Genomic DNA, 20596 nt, shown 5'->3' with positions numbered 1-20596 from the left:
CACCTTTCCCCATTTCTCTCCCAATTTCGTTATGATTTCCTTCCAGGCCCTGTCCCCTACTGGGCCTTAAACGCCATGCCCGGCTCTCATTTCTGTTACTGTGAGTCAACAGCAGAGGGGAGGTATTGAGTCCCGGCCTTGAACTCATTGGATATGGTCCCCAGAAAAATATCCCTCACTGAGAACCAAGCCTCGAAAATGTGGGGGTTGTCTGTCTGCCCCCAGGGTGACACTGGCCATTTCACAGGTCTCTCAGCATCATGGCATCAGGAAACACAATGGAGAATGTCAGCAAGGCTGCGCTAGGAGGGTGGAGGACCCCAGCCGAAAGAGCCATCACCTCAGGCCAACTCACTGACTGATCCACAATCCCGGCTCCTGGGCTAGCCTCTGTCTCTCTGAGCACATGAATCCCAGCTGAGCTTTCTTCCTGCAGCATCTCCATGCTGAGGCTGGGGGCGGGGGGTCTTCATGCTCTCCAATTCACTCATTAGATTCACACCAAACACCTCACAATTCAAATTTCCCGCAGATCTCTCCTTCTGGTTGACCCATGGCCTTGACAGAAATAGCTCGGTGTTGGCCAGACCCAGTTGGATGAGGCTTCCCTGCATGATAGAGAACAGTATTTTGCTTTTTGTTTTGAGCAGGCTGATCTACCCCAAAATGAAAGACGAGGGGGACCCCTGGGAAGCAAACCCTATTAGTGGTGACAACCTCACTTGTTCCATCTGACCTTGCCTAATACACCCCAAAAGACACAGTAGGTCTACTGACCCACCCTTGACTAGCATACCCAAGAGCACACAGTAGGTCTATTGGCCCACATGAACTGAACTTCTCAAGAGTACACAGTGAATATAAAACATCCAAAGACACACAAGGGCATAGTATGCCCAAGCACACACTAGGACTATTGGCTTATCCCTGAATAATATACCCAAGAGTACACAGTGTGCCTATTTCAACCAAAAACACACAGTAGATGTTCTAACATGCCCTTCACACCCAAAAGCACACACTGGGCCTAGTGGCCAAGCCTTTCTTAACACAACCAGGAGCACACAATGGGTCTCAAATGCATAAGAAAGAGTACACAGTGTGTCCAGACTGGAGGCCAGAATTCAAGACTGAAGAACCTACTCCATTCCATGGGCCATGTGTGGATGGGTGTTCAGGGTTTTGAAAAATCAAAGTGCTACTCCAGGGGTGAAAAGGGCCAGGAAAGCTCACTTCCTCCAATGCTCGGTGGAGCCACTGCCCTGCTCTGTGTCCAAGGGGAACTCTTCCTCCCGAGGGTCCGGCAGGGAGCAAGCACACCCACCCCACAACCTAACACATACATTCCCAACCCATGCCACCCCCGCCTCCCTAACCATCTCCCCATTTTCCAGCCAACTCCATCCTTGCTCTGATAGCCCCACCATACTCCTAAACCATTGCAGGATCCCCAAAACAGAGTTTGCGTGGCCAAAGGATTCCCTGACACCTGGCCAGGATTATCCACTCATGAGCCCATTAGAGATTATGAGAAGCCCGGCCATATCCAACTCCACACTGCCCGCTGTGCTTGGCAGCATACTCCTCCTTTGTCTGTCTGGTTTCATCAGCTGACCCCGGCCACCCCTGTTTGCTGGGACACATGGGTGGGGGTGAGGCCCCCCTAGATTTACAAAGCTAAGATCTGAGGCTTCTGAAGGGCCTTGGGCACATTTGTCATTTATTTCATCCCTGCCCTTCCCCTCCGGGAGCCCAGCTTGGCAGTCCTCGCTGCTGGAGGGTCCCGTTGCCTTGACAACCAGCACCGAGCTGCTATTTCGGGACTTTTTCTCTCCACCCTTGGAGCCCCAGGAAAGCAGAAAATGCCATAAGGCATTTGTCTGAGTGTGTAAAATTTTCAGCAAAGTGGCATTAATAATGTTATGGGGTACCTCACCATCCAGGGCTCTCCCAAGATGGACAGGCAGAGACAGGAGGCCAATGGCCACATTTCACCCAGCCCGTCACCTCAAGAGCCACTACTAATGGCGACAGCCAGGCAGTGTAGTGGGAGTTTGTTCCTGGGGGGACCCCCGGTCCCCATCGTGCCATGTTCTGTCATAATCAACAGCTGCTATGTGCCTGCTGAGCACTGTACAGCAGCACCATCTAAGCCTGGGGGGCAGAGGGTTCTTCAGGACCCTCATTATAAGAACATAATTTCCACACAGTCCCTGGGAAGAGAGGCAATTGTACCTTCCTCCACACACTCAACCATCACCTGCCAGTCTAGAAGGAGCCCCAGGGCCCCACCAGGAACAGCGAGATGCCCAAAGCTTTGCCCTGATGACACCCACTGGCCCATAGCCAGTCTGCTTAGCATGGAAAACCTGCTTTCAGACCTGAGAATGGGGCTTCACAGAGACCTATCTCTGAGAATGGGGCTTCACTGAAGTCTACCTCAGAGAATGGGGCTTCAAAGAGGCCTACCTCCTGGAAAGGCTGGCAAGCCCCTGGGAAAGATGTGTTGCTGCTCCTGTTTTTAGTTTCTTCACTGTATAGAAGTGCCTATTAATCTTTTACTGTTCCTGCTGCTCATTGTACTTACTCATGCTCAACGTTCCCTTATTCAAGGCTCTTTCTTAAGAGTGTTGACGACTCCAACATCTGATGAGTGTCTTAAAAATATGACTAACTCACCAGAGTTAAGTGCTACCCTGAAAGCCCCTCTTATGGAGGCTAGTAGACAAGTCATAAGTAAATATAAAAGTATTGGGGGGTTCATGACGTCACTTCAACAGAAGGAATTGTTTGTAAGAGATTTACAAGAAGCTGTAGGCGCGGCTAGAACAGAAAGAATGTATGGCAATTTCTGGGAGAACTACTTAGGAGAAAGAACTTCCTGTTACTCTCTTTCATTTATTAAAAGACTTGCTAGATCTAGGCCTCCTTGGTGCTTACTATTAAAGAAGGAACAGGAAAGATCTTATGGGACAATTAAGGCCTCTATAGAAAAAACTAATGGTTAATTGGTGATAAACATCGAAACACATTGTATTTCTTAAAAATAGAGGTAAAGCCGAAAACAAGTGCCTATCAGGTGACCAGCTGGTGACCACCCAAGAATGAAGCCCTGCAGCAAGATTGTGTAACCTTTTGCCCTTTCTCATGGAGACTTTTGCTATAAAAGTTTGTTATCCTCTGCATTAAATCGCACTCAGCATCCACTCCTCTTTTGTGTGAGTTGTCTGTTTGCCATATCCCCACCTATTCCATTTCCTCCACTAGGTGTCCTCCGTTGTCCCGACAGAGCTGGTCCGTGGCACCCACCCAGGCGGCACTAGAGTGGGGGCAGAGGGGGTGGGGACACAGGGATCTGTGGGCGAGCTGAGTAGCAATGGTGACAGATAAGCCATGTTGGTGTTATAATCGATTTCCATAATGGCTTTTGCATGATCCTGTGATCCCTCTACAATCACTCTGGAGTCCAGCATGCTGTTCTCACCATGTGATGTGTGTTTTCCATCTCGCTGTGGCTCTGCAACGACTATCCAAAGATGGAGGGTTGCTATGGCTTGAACAGGTGGGGAGGAGAGGGGGGAGAATTTTGCCTTTTAGAGGTGGAGGCTCCTGGATGGTAATTAGGTTATGAGGCCCCTCACTCATGGATGCATTAAGGCTGGCCTTGGAGTACTGTGGGTCCCAAGAATGGATTTGTTCACAGCCACCGCTGCCCTCTTACTTTGCTCTCAAGTAGTGGATATGGACAAGGCCAGGTCAGAAGGGTCGTCCATTGTGGACACGTAGAATGCCTGATGGGCAGCATCTCCTGGACTCCAAGATGGCACATGCGCTCAACATCAGAGAGGTGCTAGCTGTCCTCTGGTGGCTCTGGGTAGAGTGAGGGCTCCAGCTCCTTCCCAACGGGTCCCACAGGCCACCTGGGTATCCTCATAACATACAGCCAAGGACATTTGGATGATTTTGATAGCAAGATATAAAAGCTGCCATTGTCTTCAGATTTGGGCCTAGAGGTAGGTCCGGCACTCCATGTACATCGTCTATTCTTCATAAGATGCCAAGGCTCAGACACATGGGAGCTAGCAGAGACCCCCCTCCTTCCATGGGGTTCATCTTTAGTCAGTGCGATCACCTTTAATCTAGGAATCCGCCGGGAGAGCTATCACCCATGAGGAACCTTCTCTGGGCCTCTTGCCAGGGTGACACCCATCAACTCATCATGCCCTGCTCTTCTCACCATGCCAACTAAAGAGCTGAGCTCAGAGTAGTTTTTTAAAAAATCCCCAGGGTCACACAGCTAGGAATGGGTGGAGTTGGGACTGGGCTTCCCTGCAAGTGTCCAGGCGACTCCCCTCCTCTCTCTTCCCCATACAAGTCTATCGTGGAGATTGCTATGGCTGGTTGCCTGTGCTGACAGTAGCTGCCCCCATTTCCCTGCTGACCAACTGCTCTTCTGTACGCCTGACCCCGCCCCATCTGTGCCTCTTGATTCTGCCACAATGCCTCCCCTTTGCCCTTGATTCTCAGGCCAACCTTCCTCTCAAGCTCTCCCAGCATCCTCTCATCAGGGCCCCTACAAAAACACCCATGGTCCGCCCAGCCATGTGGAGGCCTGGCATGCCACCTGCCATGTGGTGGCTCACCATCAATGTCAGCCTGGCACCAACACGTCTGCCCCAAGCTCTCAACAAAAGCCAACTTTGCTGGCCTTGGATTCGGACTTCTAGCCTCAGCCTCAAGAAGATCTTTTCTATTGCCAAGCCAAAATGCCTAGCTGTGCACTTTTCTTTCATGACAGACTGCCCAGGTCCCAGGGTCCCAAGAGATGCCATCCCCTAGGGAGAGTCTGACATCTTTGCCTTGCAGCCAACACCACCCAAAGCTAGCATAAGTTGAATCAAAGGATTTCAAAAATCAATGCCTTTCCTTGATTCTCATTGCATCCCTCTTACAGGAATGTAAAAGCTATTAATGACTTATGAATGCATTTATGAGAGGTACAAGATGCAGTTAATAAAGCTATCATGTTTACTAAAATCCATAAAGCAAATTCAGGATGTAATACGATGTCCCCAAAGTGTAACAGATAATTTGACACAGTTTTGCTCTCTGTTGATTGTTTCAACTCTAAAATTGCATGCAAACTTTAAACAGTCATTTACTGGGTGCCAGTGGCTCATGCCCATAATCCTAGCTGAGATCAAGGGCAGCCCCGGTGGAAAAGTCTTTGAGAAGCTATCTCCAAAACAGTCAGCCAAAACCCACGCTGAAGACATAGCTCAATTAGGAGACCACCAGCCTAACAAGCAAGCTGAGCAAGTGCAAGGTCTTTAGTTTGAGCCACTTGATGAGGAGAGAAATCAGAATGTGATGCCCTTTGTGTTTAAATATTAAATTATGAAAAGATTAGTCACTTAGTTGTAATATCAATACTGGATTCTTTATAAACCGTTGGGATGGTGCATTATCAATCAGAAAATTTTGAAAGAGGAACCTCATCAACTTGTAGGATAAAATCAACCTTACATATAGGTGAAGACATAAATGTAAAGTGAAAACCCGCAGGCCCAGTGTAGCAGCACATGCCTACAATCCCAGCTATATGGATGGCAGAGATAAGAGTATCACAGTTCAAGGTTGGTCTCAGACACAAGCATAAGACCCTAGCTGGAAATCAACTAAAGCGCAATGAGCTGGGGACCTGCCTGGTAGGCACAAAACCCCAAGTTCCAACCCCAGAAAGCCCCTCCAATAAAACCGTAAAAACCAAAAACTGCAAGAAGATCACAGGTGCCATTAGGGAAGTAAACAAACTTTCTAAACAATATTGGAATTCCCCCACCCTAAAATTAAATATATACATAGATGTATGATGAATGGAGTGAAGGTGATTGACTTGTCTGCATGAATCACCCCTTGGGATAACTATTTTAAGATAATTTTAATAATTAAATATTATGCCTACTTAATTATGTAAAAATGTAGAAATTCACCATGTAAGAAGGACCTAAAGGAAGGTGATTTGGGTCTGGGAAGAGCTTTTGTATACAGATTCGGGACACAAGGTGAATAACTAACTTGCAAAGAGCTCTGGGGAATTCACAGGAACCATTATACTTCAGAGGGTAAACATGGAGTTGGGCAGGAAATGGGCTGGCACACGCCACTACTGAAAGAGATGTGAATTCCAGTGGAACTCTGTGGTCATCAGTACCTGGAATGCACTGACACCCACGGGGGAAGAAAGTGCTGCCCCAAGTATGGAGGTTCCTCAAAATACTCCACATAGAGCACCCCTATGACCCAGCAATCCCACTTTTGGACATTTACCCAAATGTTTACAAACAAGACCACACTAAAGCTACCAGCACAACTATGTTTATTGCAGCATTATTTACAATAGCTAAGATATGGAACCAACCCAGATGCCCCTCAGTAGATGAGTGGATCAAGAAAATGTGGTATATATACACAATGGAATTCTATGCCTCCATCAGAAAGAATGACATTGCCCAATTTGTTAGGAAATGGAAAGGTTTGGAAAAAAATTATATTAAGTGAAGTAAGCCAAGCTCAAAGAAACATAGGTCCCATGGTTTCCCTTATTTGCAATATATAGTATATGTATGAGTCAAGCAGAAAAGGTCAGATAATGTGATGTTAGGAAAATGACCCCTAAGATATATATTTAAATGTTTTTTCTTTCATGCATTTGTTTCTAACGCATTTGTAAGATTATCTCTTAGTTGCATTGTATGTCGCTCCCCCACAGTATACCCCCTGCTTTCACTATATTTGATGTCAGTATAATTTGTGGAGGAGAAGGGGAAAAACAAGTCGTTTAAGGATACAGGTTGACCCGTTGCAATAATGAGAAGTACAAGTTGTCATGTCGAAAACGAACTTTACAACTTTGGTGGGGGGGGAGCTTTGGATGGGGGTGTGGGGGGAGGCTGGGAAGGGATGTGAAGGATAAACAAAGGAGGAGGCTGCAATGGCTCATAAGAAATGTACTCATTATCTTGCCCATGTAATTGTAAGCCCTCTGTACAGTATGTTCACAATAAAAAAAAGAAAAAAATAAATTTTATAAAAAATGAAAAAAAGGAAAGTGCTGCGCCACCTGCAAGGTGCTTCTATCTCTGAGAAACGCCACCCAGTGGCATTCATCACAACATTAAAATTAATTATCTTGAACCCAGGATTTCCGCTTTGAGAAGCCATGACACAGAACTGAAAATAGTAATGGATTTCCAGCCACCTTCTTCCTGTGGTGGACATCTGCACACAGAACAGATTGTGAAATGAGGAAGCAGAACACATAATGGTCCATTCAGAGTGTGAAATAGTATGCAGGCTCTAAAAAGGTAACATCAGACTCTGCCCAGATGGTTAAAATGTAGTTTCTCACACATTTTGTCTAGATTATACCGACAATGAGATTTTCATCTCAACAGATAATCAAATAGAGCTGCTCGTGGAAAGGTCACTGATCATTGAACACCCAAATAGGGTTTGTTTCCCCTCCCAAAAATATCCTCTCTGTTAAAAAGGGATCTCAATCCAGTCAGAATGACCATCCTCAAGAACACAACAACAAATAAGGCAATAAAGGGACATAAAAGAGATTCATAGAGGGAAAGAAGAAATCAAACTATCCCATTTGCAGATGTTATGATCTTATAACTAAAGGACCCAAAAACTCCATCCCCAAGCTCCTAGAGCTGATCAACCACTTTGGTAAAGTACCAGGAAACAAAATTAATCCACAAAACATCAGTAGCTTTTCTTTATGCCAAAACAAGATACAATCAGAAAGGGAAATCATGAAAACAACTTCATTTGTAATCAAAAACAAGTACCTAGCAATCAAAGACCTATAAGATCTTTACAATGGAAACTATAAAAATGTGAAAAAAGAGCCAGGTGCAGTTGGCTTACACCTGTAGTCCTAGATATTCAGGAGGCTAAGATATAAGAATCGTGGTGAAAAGCCAGCCTGAGCAGAAAAGTCTCTGTTGAGACGCTTATCTCTGATAAGCCAGAAGTAATATTGGGGCTCAAGTGGTAGAAAACTACCTTGAGTACAAAGAGGCTCAGGGACAGTACCCAGTTCCTAAGTTCAAGCCTCAGGACCAGCAAAAAAAAATCCTGAACAAGGAAATCAAAGAGGACACAAGAAAATGGAAAGATATTCTATGTTCATGGATAAGTAGAATCAATATTGTGAAAATAGCCATACTGCTAAATTCAACACAATACCCATCAAAATCCCAATTATGATGTTCTTTTCTGAGATAGAGAAAATTATCCAAAAATTCATATGGAAAATAGCCATGGCAATTTTGGGGGGGGGGATGGAGCAATGTAGATTTCAAGCTAGAACTACAAAGTAAAAAAAAAAAGCAGCTTGGTATTGGCACAAAAATAGATCCAAAGATCAATTGAACAGATTAGAAGACCCAGAAATAAAATCACTATAAAGTCATCTGATATTCAACAAAGTGAAAGACATACAGTGGAAAATACATTGACTCTTCAACAATTGGTATTGGGAAAACTGGGCAGCTATATGAAGAAAACTAAAGTGGATCCCTGCTTGTCACCAATCACTAACATCAATTCAAAGTGGATCAAAGACCTCAAAATCAGACCCAAAAACTGAAACTACAACAAGACAGAGTAGGAGAGACATTAGACTTTCAGGTATAATCAGGAACTTCCTGAATAGAGTCCCAGGGGCCCAATAGATAGGAGAGAGACTGGACTACATCAAAATAAAAATCTTTCTCCACAGCTAAGGACAGAATCACCTAGAAATACAACCAACCAATTGGGAAAGATCCTTACCAGCAATACATCAGGCTAATCCCTAATATCCAATATATACAAGGAGCTCAAGAAACTAACCCCTCCCCAATGTAGTACACTAATCACTAAATGGGCAAAGGAGCTAAGGACAAACTTCTCAGAAGAGGTCAGAAGCGGGGCACCGGTGGCTCACACCTGTAATCCTAGCTACTGTGGATGCTGAGATTGGAGGATCATGGTTCAAACCAGCACAGGTAGGAAAGCCCATGAGACTCTTACCTCCAATTAACCACAAGGAAACTGGAAGGGGTGCTATGGCTTAAGGGTAGAGTACTTGCCTTGAGCTGAAGGGCAGTGCACAGGGACAGAGTTCAAGCCCCATGACAGTCAGAAGAATAAAGAGGAGGAGGAGGAGGAGGAAGAGGAGGGGGAGGAGGAGGAGGAGGAGGAGGAGGAGGAGGAGGAGGAGGAGGAGGAGGAGGAGGAGGAGGAAGAGGGAGAAGAAGAGGAAGAAGAGGAAGAAGAGGAAGAAGAAGAAGAAGAAGAAGAAGAAGAAGAAGAAGAAGAAGAAGAAGAAGAAGAAGAAGAAGAAGAAGAAGAAGAAGAAGAAGAAGAAGAAGAAGAAGAAGAAGAAGAAGAAGAAGAAGAAGAAGAAATGGTAAGCATGGCAAAGAAACATGGAGGAGATATTCATCATCCCTGGTCATAAAGGAAATTCAATTAAAATCAACCCTGAGATATTATCTCACCCCAGGTAGATCTGCCAACATTTTGCATTCCAGCAACAAGAAATGTTGGAAACAGAACTCTACTGTACTGCTGGTGTGAATGTAAACTAGTACAACCATACTCTGGGAAGCAGTCCCAAGGTTCTTCAAAAAACTAAACACAGATTTCCCCTATGACCCAGCCATCCCACTCCTGGGCATCTACCCTGAACATCATGAGACAGGATATGATAAGGACACCTGCTCATCCATGTTCATTGCTGCACTATTCACATTAGCCAAAATATGAAATGACTCAGATGCCCACAATAGATGAGGGCATCCAAAAAATATGGTACCTATACACAATAGAAATTTACACATCAGGGGCTGGGAAGGTAGCTCAGTGGTAGAGTGCTTGCCTTGCACGCATGAGGCCCTGGGTTCGATTCCTCAGCACCACATAAGCAAAAAAAAAAAAGAAATTTACACAACATTAGAAAGAATAAAATAATGTCAGTTGCAGGAAAATGGCTGGAACTAGAACAAATCATGTTAAGTGAGGTAAGCCAAAATCAGAGACAAATGGCCTATGTTCGCCCTAGTATGTGTTTTTAGTTTTTGACTATTCAGTCATCTTTTCCTTATGTATGGTATATTCACATGTATGTCTTTGGAAGGGTGTGGGAAGGGCACAGAACTAGAGGGGAAGAAGGTGACAAGTGCAACAGTGGAGGGCACTAGAAACTGATGAAAGTGAACTACACAACTCTCGGGTGGAGACAGAAGAGAGGGACCAGGAGAGAGCAAGGGAATGGAAGACACTGTAGGAAAGGAAATATACTTGTTACCTGACTCACATAATCAGAATCCCACTGTAGATCATCTCTAGAAGAACAGTGAAGTAAATTAATGTAAAATAAATAAATGAATTTTAAAAAATGTAGGATTTAGAGGCACTTCCACTGGTCCCAGTGGAGTAGGAAAGGCACCATGACCTGTGAGGAAGGGCGAGGCCAGAAGTTCTTCTGTGTGGGGCTGCGTGGGGCTGCGTGGAGCCACAGATGTGGGCCTAGGCCACCCAACCCCAACCTGAGTAAAGCCTAGTCTCTATTTTTTTATTTCTTGTGTGTATGTGGTATGTGTTCATACTTGCATGCATGTGCATGCACACATGAATAAGTCCTGGTGTTTGCTGTCCCTGAGATTTTTTTCACTCAAGGCTGGTGCTCTGTTATTGGAGCCACAGCAGTACTTTGGCTTTTTGGTGGATAATTGGAGAGAGGAGTCTCACAGGCTTTCCTGCCCAGGCCAGCTTCAAACTGAGTCCCCAGATCTCAACCTCCTGAATAGGTTGGATTACAGGCATGAGCTTCAGTGCCTGGCTTCCTCTTTCTTCTTTGCAGTTTTTCTTCTCACAAGTATTTGTCACAGAAATGGTAACACTCTAACTCGGCTCCACTGTCCCCAGCCCAGCCCAGCACGGAGTCCAAAGCCAAGACCTCAAAAATATTTGTTAACTGACTCGGGGGTGAGGAGGAGGTTCCAAAGCAAAGCTTTCAAGGGTATCCCTAAAACCAGGCAGGCTGCAGAGCCGGCAGGAGGCCCTGTTGACAGTAACTCTTCTGTCTCAGCTGGGCTCTTCCACTCTGCCAAATCAACTTAATAGTGAAAATGTCTTTAATGGGGGGAATATGGTGAAAATTAATGAACTCTCTAATTGAGATCTAGAACTTTAAAAGTAATTAGTGGCTGGGCTAAATTGTCCTTAACAGGAGTGCTAGAATAGACCAGGCAGCAGCTGGGAGGGCAGAGACCAGCTGGGAGGGGATATGTGTCATTAGCATCCCTTAACCTGTGCACAGGTGCCTCCCACCAGGCTGTCACCCTCTTAGTAGGAGCTTTAACAGAAGACCAACACAAAGAAAGAGAGAAGGGTGGATTAGCTAGACAAACAGATAAGACAGACAGATAGATGGATTAGAAAGAGAAAGATCAGACAGACAGATAAAATAGACTCATTAGATAGGTAGATAGGTTGATAGATAGGTAGATAGGTAGGTAGATAGATAGATAGATAGATTGATAGATAGATAGATAGATAGATAGATAGATAGATAGATAGATAGATAGATAGATAGATAGATAGATAGATAGATAGATAGATAGATAGATAGAGATAGACAAGTGAGCTAGTCAGGCAGACATTTCCTCCACAAGGAGGCCCTGGTTCAGCCCTTGGGTGAAGTCTGCAGGTCTAGGCCACAGGACGTCCAGGCCTGTGCTTTGCCCTGGCCCCATGTACACCCCCACCCAGCAGCCACAGGAATTGGTTGTTAAGTGGGCAATCAGTGATCACAAGCCAGCTGGCGGAAAATGGCCTCTATATTTACAGGAGGAATTAATGTGATTAAGAACATATCACAGGCCAAGAAAATGAGTGCAGTGAGGGCTCCAAATGGCTCCCAAAGGGGAAACAAGGGGCAAAGAGAGCCTTCGCTTGTCCTCTGTTGTGGCCTGCCATGTCTCCCCAGACCTCTCCTTGTCTCAGTCCTGGCACCCAGGGCGGGTCGGGCTGTGTGTGCACCCCAGGATGAAGATGGGGTCTGGCTTTGCTGGCCAGGGATAGGCAGGGAGACGTGTGTATGGGATCCCAAAGACCAGGAACCTGAGCACCTCCTGTCTCTCCCTCCTGATCCCAGATATCCAATCTCCAGGAGACTCACTACCTTCTCCCTCTCTACCATAGGTGGCAACAGTACCCCCTGCTAACCAGCCCCCACCCATCCCTCTAACCCTCTGCCTCCTGTGCCCCCACTGTTCTAATCACTTCTAAATACCCAGGGCTGGCCCCGACTACAATCCTCCTACCTACAGCTCCTGTGTGGTTGGGTGATAGGCATGTGCTACACACCTGGCTTTTTTCATTGAAATGAGGTCTCACACACTTTTTTTTTTGCCTGAGCTAGTCTTGACCCATAATTTTCAAACCAAGAAGCATCTGGGAGGCCAAAAGAAAGTGTCCAAAGATGGAGGCTGCATCCTGAGGTTGATGCAGGAGTCAGATGGCAAGGTGGGATGCAGGATCACCCACAACTGCTCAATTCCAAGACCCCAGGACACACTCAGTCTCTGTGTTTATGTGAAATCATGGCACAGTGGGCCAAGTCAACTCCAGATGCTTCCTTTGTGTTCCAGATCCCTAGGAGAAATGAAAAAGCTCTAAGGTCAGTCATTAGTTGAGATGCATCTGTTCTGATTGGTGGAAACTTCTCCCTCACACAAGTGTGCACATTCGGCCAGGCACATGTTTGCACACAGCCCTGTCTTTTCTTGGGAGAGCTGTGTGCCCCATTATTTTACTTTGGGAAGAGCTATATGGCTTCGAGTGGAGGATATGAAATTGAGGGGCGAAGGGCCAACACTGGGACGCTATCAGCTGTCAGCTGCTGCCGGTGCAGATTTTACCCCGCCATTGCCGAAAACAAAACACCACAGCCTGCCACGTTTCCATTTGTCAACCTGAGCCTCTGATAGAGACAGAAGGAGCCATCTCTGAATTCATTCTCCAAGAAGCCCAGGCCTGCTCCATCCCAGCAAATGGAGTCATGATCACAGGCTGTGTGGCTCTCCCACTGCCATCTGAAGATGTCCACAGCAGGGAGCAGCAGGTTAGGATTGCTCAGGACGACACATAGAAAATTCGACATGTCTGGGAGATGACCCTCCTCTACTTGGAGGACAAAGGAGAGCCTGCCAGTCTAGGAAAGTTCTGGATCCAGGTGGAAGCAGCTCCTCTGTGCCCTGCAGTGTCAGGCCCACCACACCCCGAGTAGCCACACCTGGGCCCCTGGTAGCAGAGCTTGGTGATGCACAGGGCCCACCAGTCTCACAGAACCCCAATTTCCCTCAAAAGCAAGAGGAGACAGCATTTCCCACAAGGTGTCACTGATAAAACAGTTCTCTGTGCAATGGGAATTTTGTTTATTTAACTTTGTGCCGGTCCTGGGGCTTGAACTCGGGGCTGGGTGCTGTCCCAAAGCATTTTCATTCACTTTCACAGCTCCACTTCTGGCTTTCAGTTGGCTCCATGGAGATATATGTCTTGAGGAGTTTCCTACCCATACTGGCTTTGAACCATGATCTCAGCCTTCTGTAGTAGCCAGGATTACAGGTGTGAGGCACCAATGCTGGACCAACATAAATTTCCGATCTCCTCCATCTGACAGACAAAGTGGGAGGGTGGGGTCTCCACTACAACAAACACTTCTGTACCATGGTGCCCTGGCCAGGAGGGGTTCCCACCCCTGAAGTGTGGAAATGGGGTTACTGACATTGACAACCCTGCTCCCCTCTCCCCTCTGGGCTGTTTTGATCATGAAGACCCTGCAACACGGTGCTGCATTCAGAGCCATACACCATAAAGGTTCAATGAATAACAGCTATTAGTGCCATGGCTCTCTTCCCTCATCAAATATGGAAAAAGGCAAGAAAAAGAAACAACTCACTGGGAATCTCAAAAACCCGTCCCTCCCTCCTTCCCCTCTGCTGCCCTCCCCCTCCCTCCAACCTGCCTGCCTCCCTTGCATTCAAAATTATTTTTAAATGCTCAGCACTGAGAAGTGGCAGCTATGTCCTGATGGCAACAAAAGGGAATCCTGAATTAGGGGGCGAGGATGCGGAAAAATAGACATAAGACAAAGGATGGGGTCAGGAGGTCTGCAGCTTAAGACTGCAGCCCCGTTTATTTTTAACTTTATCTATTATATACTATTAGAAGTCAAGAGGTAACAGAAAGTTACCTTAGTCTAGAAAAACAAGGAAAATTTCAGTAAAATCAGAGTGCAGTAAAAACAAGACAAGGTCAAGTGGTGGAAAGTAAAACAAACTCTGCAGACATTACAAAGAAATCCCAGGCATCTGGTGTTTTTTAAGTAATTCAGTTTCTTGTACATGCCCCACAATCAGCTTTGGGGACAAGATGACCTTTAAACTTTACTGTCGGCTCCCAACAATCTCCAGCTCTTTCTTCTTCTTCTTCTTCTTCTTCTTCTTCTTCTTCTTCTTCTTCTTCTTCTTCTTCTTCTTCTTCTTCTTCTTCTTCTTCTTCTTCTTCTTCTTCTTCTTCTTCTTCTTCTTTGTTTATTTATTTTTTAATTTTTTATTTATTTATTTTTGCTGGTTCAGTATCCCTTTTATTGACTCATGTATTGTGTGGACAGAAGTTTTGGGTGTTTGGGGAGTTACAAGGGTACTGCTTGAAAGGATCCTTCATGCCCATTCCAGGAGACCACCCAAAGGCAAGCAGGCACAAGAGAAAGATTACTACAAGGTGTATTAGAGAAGCCATATTTCCCCTAAGATGGAACACATGGCATCCGTCCATATTCAGTTAGCAGGAAAATCTGGGAGCAGGAAGTGAGGTGGGTGTTTGCTCAGTTGGGTCTGGGTGGAGAGAGGGAGTGGCCAGCTGTAGGGTGGGAACTCCAGGGCCGGCAGTAGCTCAGAGCTGGGTGGAGCTGAGGACCAAAGGTGGGCATAAAGCTAACTTCACTTGGCAGCTGGTTTGAGGCCTGGCTTTCCAATAGGACTTCTTGAATTGGTCTGAAACTAGTGCTGACTGCTGGCTGGCTAATCTAAGTGTGTTCACTTGGTGGAAGACTTCTCACCAGGAAGAGTGGGGTAAACTGCAATGCACAAATACCTTTCAAGCTTCTGTTTATATTTGCTGATTGCTCAATAGCTAGAGAAAAGTGCATGTGCAAAGGGCAGAGTGCGTGTGGGAGGAGGGTGTGCAGGGTGTGAATTCAGGAAGTGAGATTCCCTAGCCAGCTGTGAAAGGAATCATCAAACAAGTTGTTGAAACATCTCCAAAAATCTGAGTGGCTTCCTCCAACTAAGGACTCTTCTTATTTTTGTCAGTCATGGGGCTTGAACTCAGGGCCTGAACATTCCTCTGAGGATTTTTGCTCAGAGCGATCACTCTACCATGGTAAGCCACAGTTCTACTTCCAATTTTTAGGTTGTTCATTGGAGATAATTCTCATGGACTTTCCTGCTTAGGTTGGGTTTGAGATCCTTAGATCTCAGCCTCCTGAGTAGCTGGGATTATGGGCATGAGCCGCTGGCACCGAGCTTGAGGATTATTTCTTGCCTAACACAATTCCAAGCTGAGGAAACTCAGCAGGAATTCTCTTATTCAGTTGCTCTGGCATGGGCTAAGAACTTCAAAGCCTATGGCCTGGTATCAGTGTCCACCCTTTCCGGACCCATAGGCCCCAGGAATTCTCCACTGCTCTGTACCACACTGGGAAAAGCAGAGGATGGAGGACTAAGGAAATGTTTTAGAGATCAAGTGTGGAAATGTTGTATGGCAGCTGTAGCTAACTCCAGGTAAGAGGGGCTGGAAATTTCTAGAAAGAATTCAAGGATAGACAGAGAGGAGACACGAGTGGGAACAGGCCTACTGATACAAAGTGAAGGCAAAGGGCAAAGGCGGCAGGATCATGGACTAATGGCCTTGAGGGTCCAAGGACCCTCGATCTTTTCCGGGAGCTTGGAGGTGGTCATGTCTGGAAACCCATGTCCATAACTTCAGGGCTGTGCAGCACCAACACCCACATGTTGGGCAGGACTTGATGGTCAGACTAGGACTGTCCCCTTCCACAGCTGTGGGGACGGCAAGTCAGCAAGACCTCGTTGTATGTCACGACTCATTCTATGAAGGGAAGCAGGTCAAGATGTGACTTTTCCTTTTTTTGACTATTGCTGGGGTTTTGAACTCAGGGCCTTTTCCTTCTAGGCAGTGCTTTACCAGTTGAGCCATTCCCTCCATGCTTTTTTTGCTTTCTTTTCTAGATTGCATCTCTTGTTTTTGCTTACAGCTGGACTCAGAGCAAGATCTTCCTTCCTGTGATTGCTGAGGAGCTGGAATGCAGTTACCTTTGGCTTATTGTTTGAGATGGGGAATCTTCTTGTTTGCTACACTGGCCTTGAATTGCCATCCTCCTGATCCCTACCTCCCTTGAGAGCTTGTTTTATGGGTTGTTTCTAATGTAATTCGTAACCCTCTGACATTCTGCCAAGCTTTTAGAAACTGATCTTCCACTAGAACCAGATACTGCTAATTGGCGAGGAATCCGTGGATACCGCCCAAAGAACAGATCAAATTCTTCGTCACCACATGCTTGGTTTTTTTATTCCTTCCAAAGGAAAGGCATTAACTCTCAAATAACAGCAACACACCTGGCCTCCCCAAACCCACAAGCACAACAGGAGGCACCATCATGGACATGCAGAGGATGTGGAGGGAACACTGGAGGTGGCAGGGGCTCTGACCCTTTGCTCCATCCTAGTCCATCTGTGGTTTCTGACCCCTGGGACTCTGAGCCAGTAGGGACCCTGGAGAAGCTCTGGGGCTGGATGTCCAGTGTAGTGCTGCATGCACCAGCTCCCCAGTACTGTGACCAGATTCCTGCGGAGGATCACTCACCACGAGAGAAGGTTTAGTTTGGTTCACCGCCGCATAGGTTTCCATTTAAGGGCAGCAGTCCCATTGCTGTGGGTTTACCTGTAGCAGAGAAGACTTCTTACCTTGTGACCTCATGGCAGCTAGGAGAGAAAGAGAGAGAGAGAGAGAGAGAGAGAGAGAGAGAGAGAGAGAGAGAGAGAGAGAGAGAGAGAGAGAGAGAGAGAGAGAGAGAGAGAGAGGAAGACAGGGTCCCAAACCTTACTCCTCCTGGGGATGCTTAAATATTAAATCATATTCTTCTGGCAGCTCACAGACTGAGAACCAATCTTTCCATGTGAGCCTTTGAGAACCTTCTAGACCCAGACCATAGCTGAGAGTCAGCTCACTTGGCCCCATTCCCTTAGACAGTTCCCCCAGGTTCCTCTCCCACCCTCAGGGAAGAGGGTGATCCCCATCCCCTCTGTCCATGATCTCGGGGTTTAGTCGAGTTCTTGTCACTGCCTGTGTCCTCAGCATCCACACTCAAACAACCACCATCCGCTGCCTGGCTGAATGGATTCCCATCAGCATGTTTCTTCTTGTCTATGGACCAGGACAAGAACGGACCAGGTAGACCCAAGGAGAGACATGACAGAGCAGGGCATCTGGACTGAGCCTGTCAGTGCAGTGCTCTGCCCACCCTCACAGGTAAGGCCTTGTTATCTGCCCTGTGCATGCTGTGGTGCTGTCTACTGCAGTATCCATGGCCATGGTCTGGGGCTGAGCAGTGTCTGAAGCAATGGCAGAGCCCGCCAGGCCCAAAATCATCACATTCCAGTCTTGACAGAGAAAAGCTGCCCACCTTCCTCCCAGGCAGAAGGGAAGCAGACACAAAGGAACCCTGGGGTGCCTGGGTCATGGGAGGCCATAGAGGGAGGTCCTCTTCACCTCCCTGAACCTGGAATACAACACCCACCCACCCAGACTAGCTGGGCACCAGTGGCTCACACCTGTAACTCCAGCTACTCAAGAGGCTGAGATCTCAGTATCATGGTCCAAAGCCAGTCTGGGCAGGAAAGTCCATGGGACTCCAGAGTACCAGGAGGACAGAGGCTGAACTCTGGTTTAGGGGTTCAAAACACATGTGCAGCCAGGTGCCAGTGGCTCATGCCTGTAAGCCTAGCTACTGAGGAGGCTCAGATCTGAGTATCATGGTTCAAAGCCAGCCTGAGTAAGAAAGTCTGTGAGAATCTTATCCCTAATTTTCTGGTGAGAAAACCGGAAGTAATGCTGTGGCTCAAGTAGTAGAGTGCTAACCTTTGGTCGGTCATGGGGTTAGAACTCTGGGCCTGGGTTCTGTCCCTAAGCTCTTCTGCTCAAAGTTAGCCTCTACTACTTGAGCTGCCCTCAATCAAATTGAAGATCCTCCCACCTTTCCTCCCAAGTACTGGGATTGCAGGCATCTGTCACTGCACCTGACTGCTTTTTTTTCTTCTTAGTGAACATATAATATTTGTACTTATTTGTGGGGTACTGTACATAAGCCAATACACACACATGATGAGTAATTACCAAAGTGTCATTAATCCACCTCTCCATCTCCTTAATCCCCTCCATGTTGTGACCCTCCAAACTTTCCCCTCCACTCATTCTGAAAGAGGTGAGAAACTGTCATAGACAACAGATACCAAAATCGACTCCCAAGGATGGAATTGTCAGAAAGTTCTAGAAGAAGTCCATATCCAATGTAGGAATCTTGAGAATGTTCTGGAAGAAGTCCACATTTACTGATTTGGGGTAGAAAATAAACTCAGGACTGTCAAAGCAGCCGTACCCATGAGTGAAAGAAACAAATCAGCCAGAGCCCATTCATAACCAGTCATGCATAACCTTGAACCCAGTTCCATCCAACAAAATCTGAGCCCCAAGCAGGCACGAGGAGGATGAGCATGAAACCCTGTCCTGTTTACTTGCAGAATACTGTGAGGGCCACAGCAGTGCATCACCAGGAACTCAACAAATTAATTCCCTCATATTCTAACACACACCTCCAAGCTAGCTTCCTAAATCACGGTGGTGAACCCCTGCATTGCCTCTGCTCAGATAATTCTATTTTATTTCTTGGATCAGCGCAGTCTAAACAAGTTTCATAAGTATTTAAGACAAGAATGGGGAAAGGGAAAACACTGCATAATGCATGAAGAGAGCCAGGTGGCCAAAGCAGAGCTGCCCCTGAAAACTAGCTCTGGAAGCTCCCGAGGCTTTAGTACCCACATTCTGCACATCACAAGAGGAAAGATGGGAACCTGCCATCCTCTTTTGATTTGTTTTCCATTTTATTGCTAGATTTTTTTAAGCCACTGCTTGAAATACACTAAGTCCTTTCTGAATTCAGTCTTTATGGTCAGGAGGTTTTTGGTTTTGTTTTTTAAGTAATTGGTAACTTGGCAATCTGTGTTTTCTTTAGAGAATGTGTGTAATTGTGTGACTGGCTGGTCACCTGCCCAAACCCCATCTCACCCTCATTTTGGTTTCAAGATAAACCTAAGTGGGAAACATGGGAAGCATTTGTCACTGCCCATACAGAGTTATACCTAGCTGGAATGGGAGCTCACACCTGTAATACCAGCTGCTTTGGGGGCTAGGGTAGGAGGATCACAGTTTGATGGAAGCCAAAAAATCTCATGAGACCCCCCCATCTCAGGCAATAAGCCAGGCATGGAGGCTCCTGTTTGTCATTCCAGCTACACAGAAAGTATAAACAGGAGGATCACAGTTCAGAAAGGAAAGAGCAAGGCCATGAAATCCAGTTAAAAAAGAAGAAAGCAAACAGATCCAGGGTTGTGACTAAAGTGGTAAAGCACCTACATAGCAAGCATGAGCCCTTGAGTTCAAAACCCAGGACCCCCACAACAATTTAAATACACAGAATCACCAAGGCAGTGGGGCAGAAGTTGGAGTGAATTTTGAGGAGACATACACATCCTGCAGAGCGTGTTACCAGTGCACTTGCCAGGCTCCAGACATTTCTACTCTCAGCAGAGTCCATGTGTAGCTCCTTCTAAAGAATCGCTGTGGGGGAGGCACCCCCTCCCTCCCTGTGAACACCTGGCTGGTGAAACCAGCCCTCACCCTCACCTTCCAATCCATTACTCGCTTATCGGCTCACTCATGCAGTTCCCAAAACACCCTCAGACCATAAGAAAATGCAATTTCACTTGCAAAGCTGATTGCAAATTGTCTTCTGATTACAGATTGATTTTGTTTGTGACAAAATGTTTCCTTCTTGCTGCTGAAATAATCTTGGAGGGGCTCACCGTGGAACACCTCAGTTACTAACCCACTGTAGCTTTCCCTAATCCTTGTTTTCACCTTTTTTATTTATTTTAAACACCTATTTACAACATCATTAATCCTCATTAATATTGTCTAAGTGCTGGTAAGCACCCCAAAGAAAACTACAGTCAGCCAGGCACGGAAGTACAGTCCTATAATCACAGTGATGAAGAGGCTGAAGCAGGAAGTCAGTAAGTTTGAGACCAGCCTGGGCTATGTACCAGGAAAAGGAAGAAGAAAAAGAAAAGCACAGTGGTTCACACTTACAATCTCAACTACTAAGGAGGCAAAG

Source organism: Dipodomys merriami, unplaced genomic scaffold (assembly GCF_024711535.1).
Source record: "Dipodomys merriami isolate MVZ:Mamm:240054 unplaced genomic scaffold, mDipMer1.0.p SCAF_248, whole genome shotgun sequence".
In the NCBI taxonomy this organism is placed as follows: Eukaryota; Metazoa; Chordata; class Mammalia; order Rodentia; family Heteromyidae; genus Dipodomys; species Dipodomys merriami.
Note: the sequence above shows the minus strand (reverse complement) of the source record.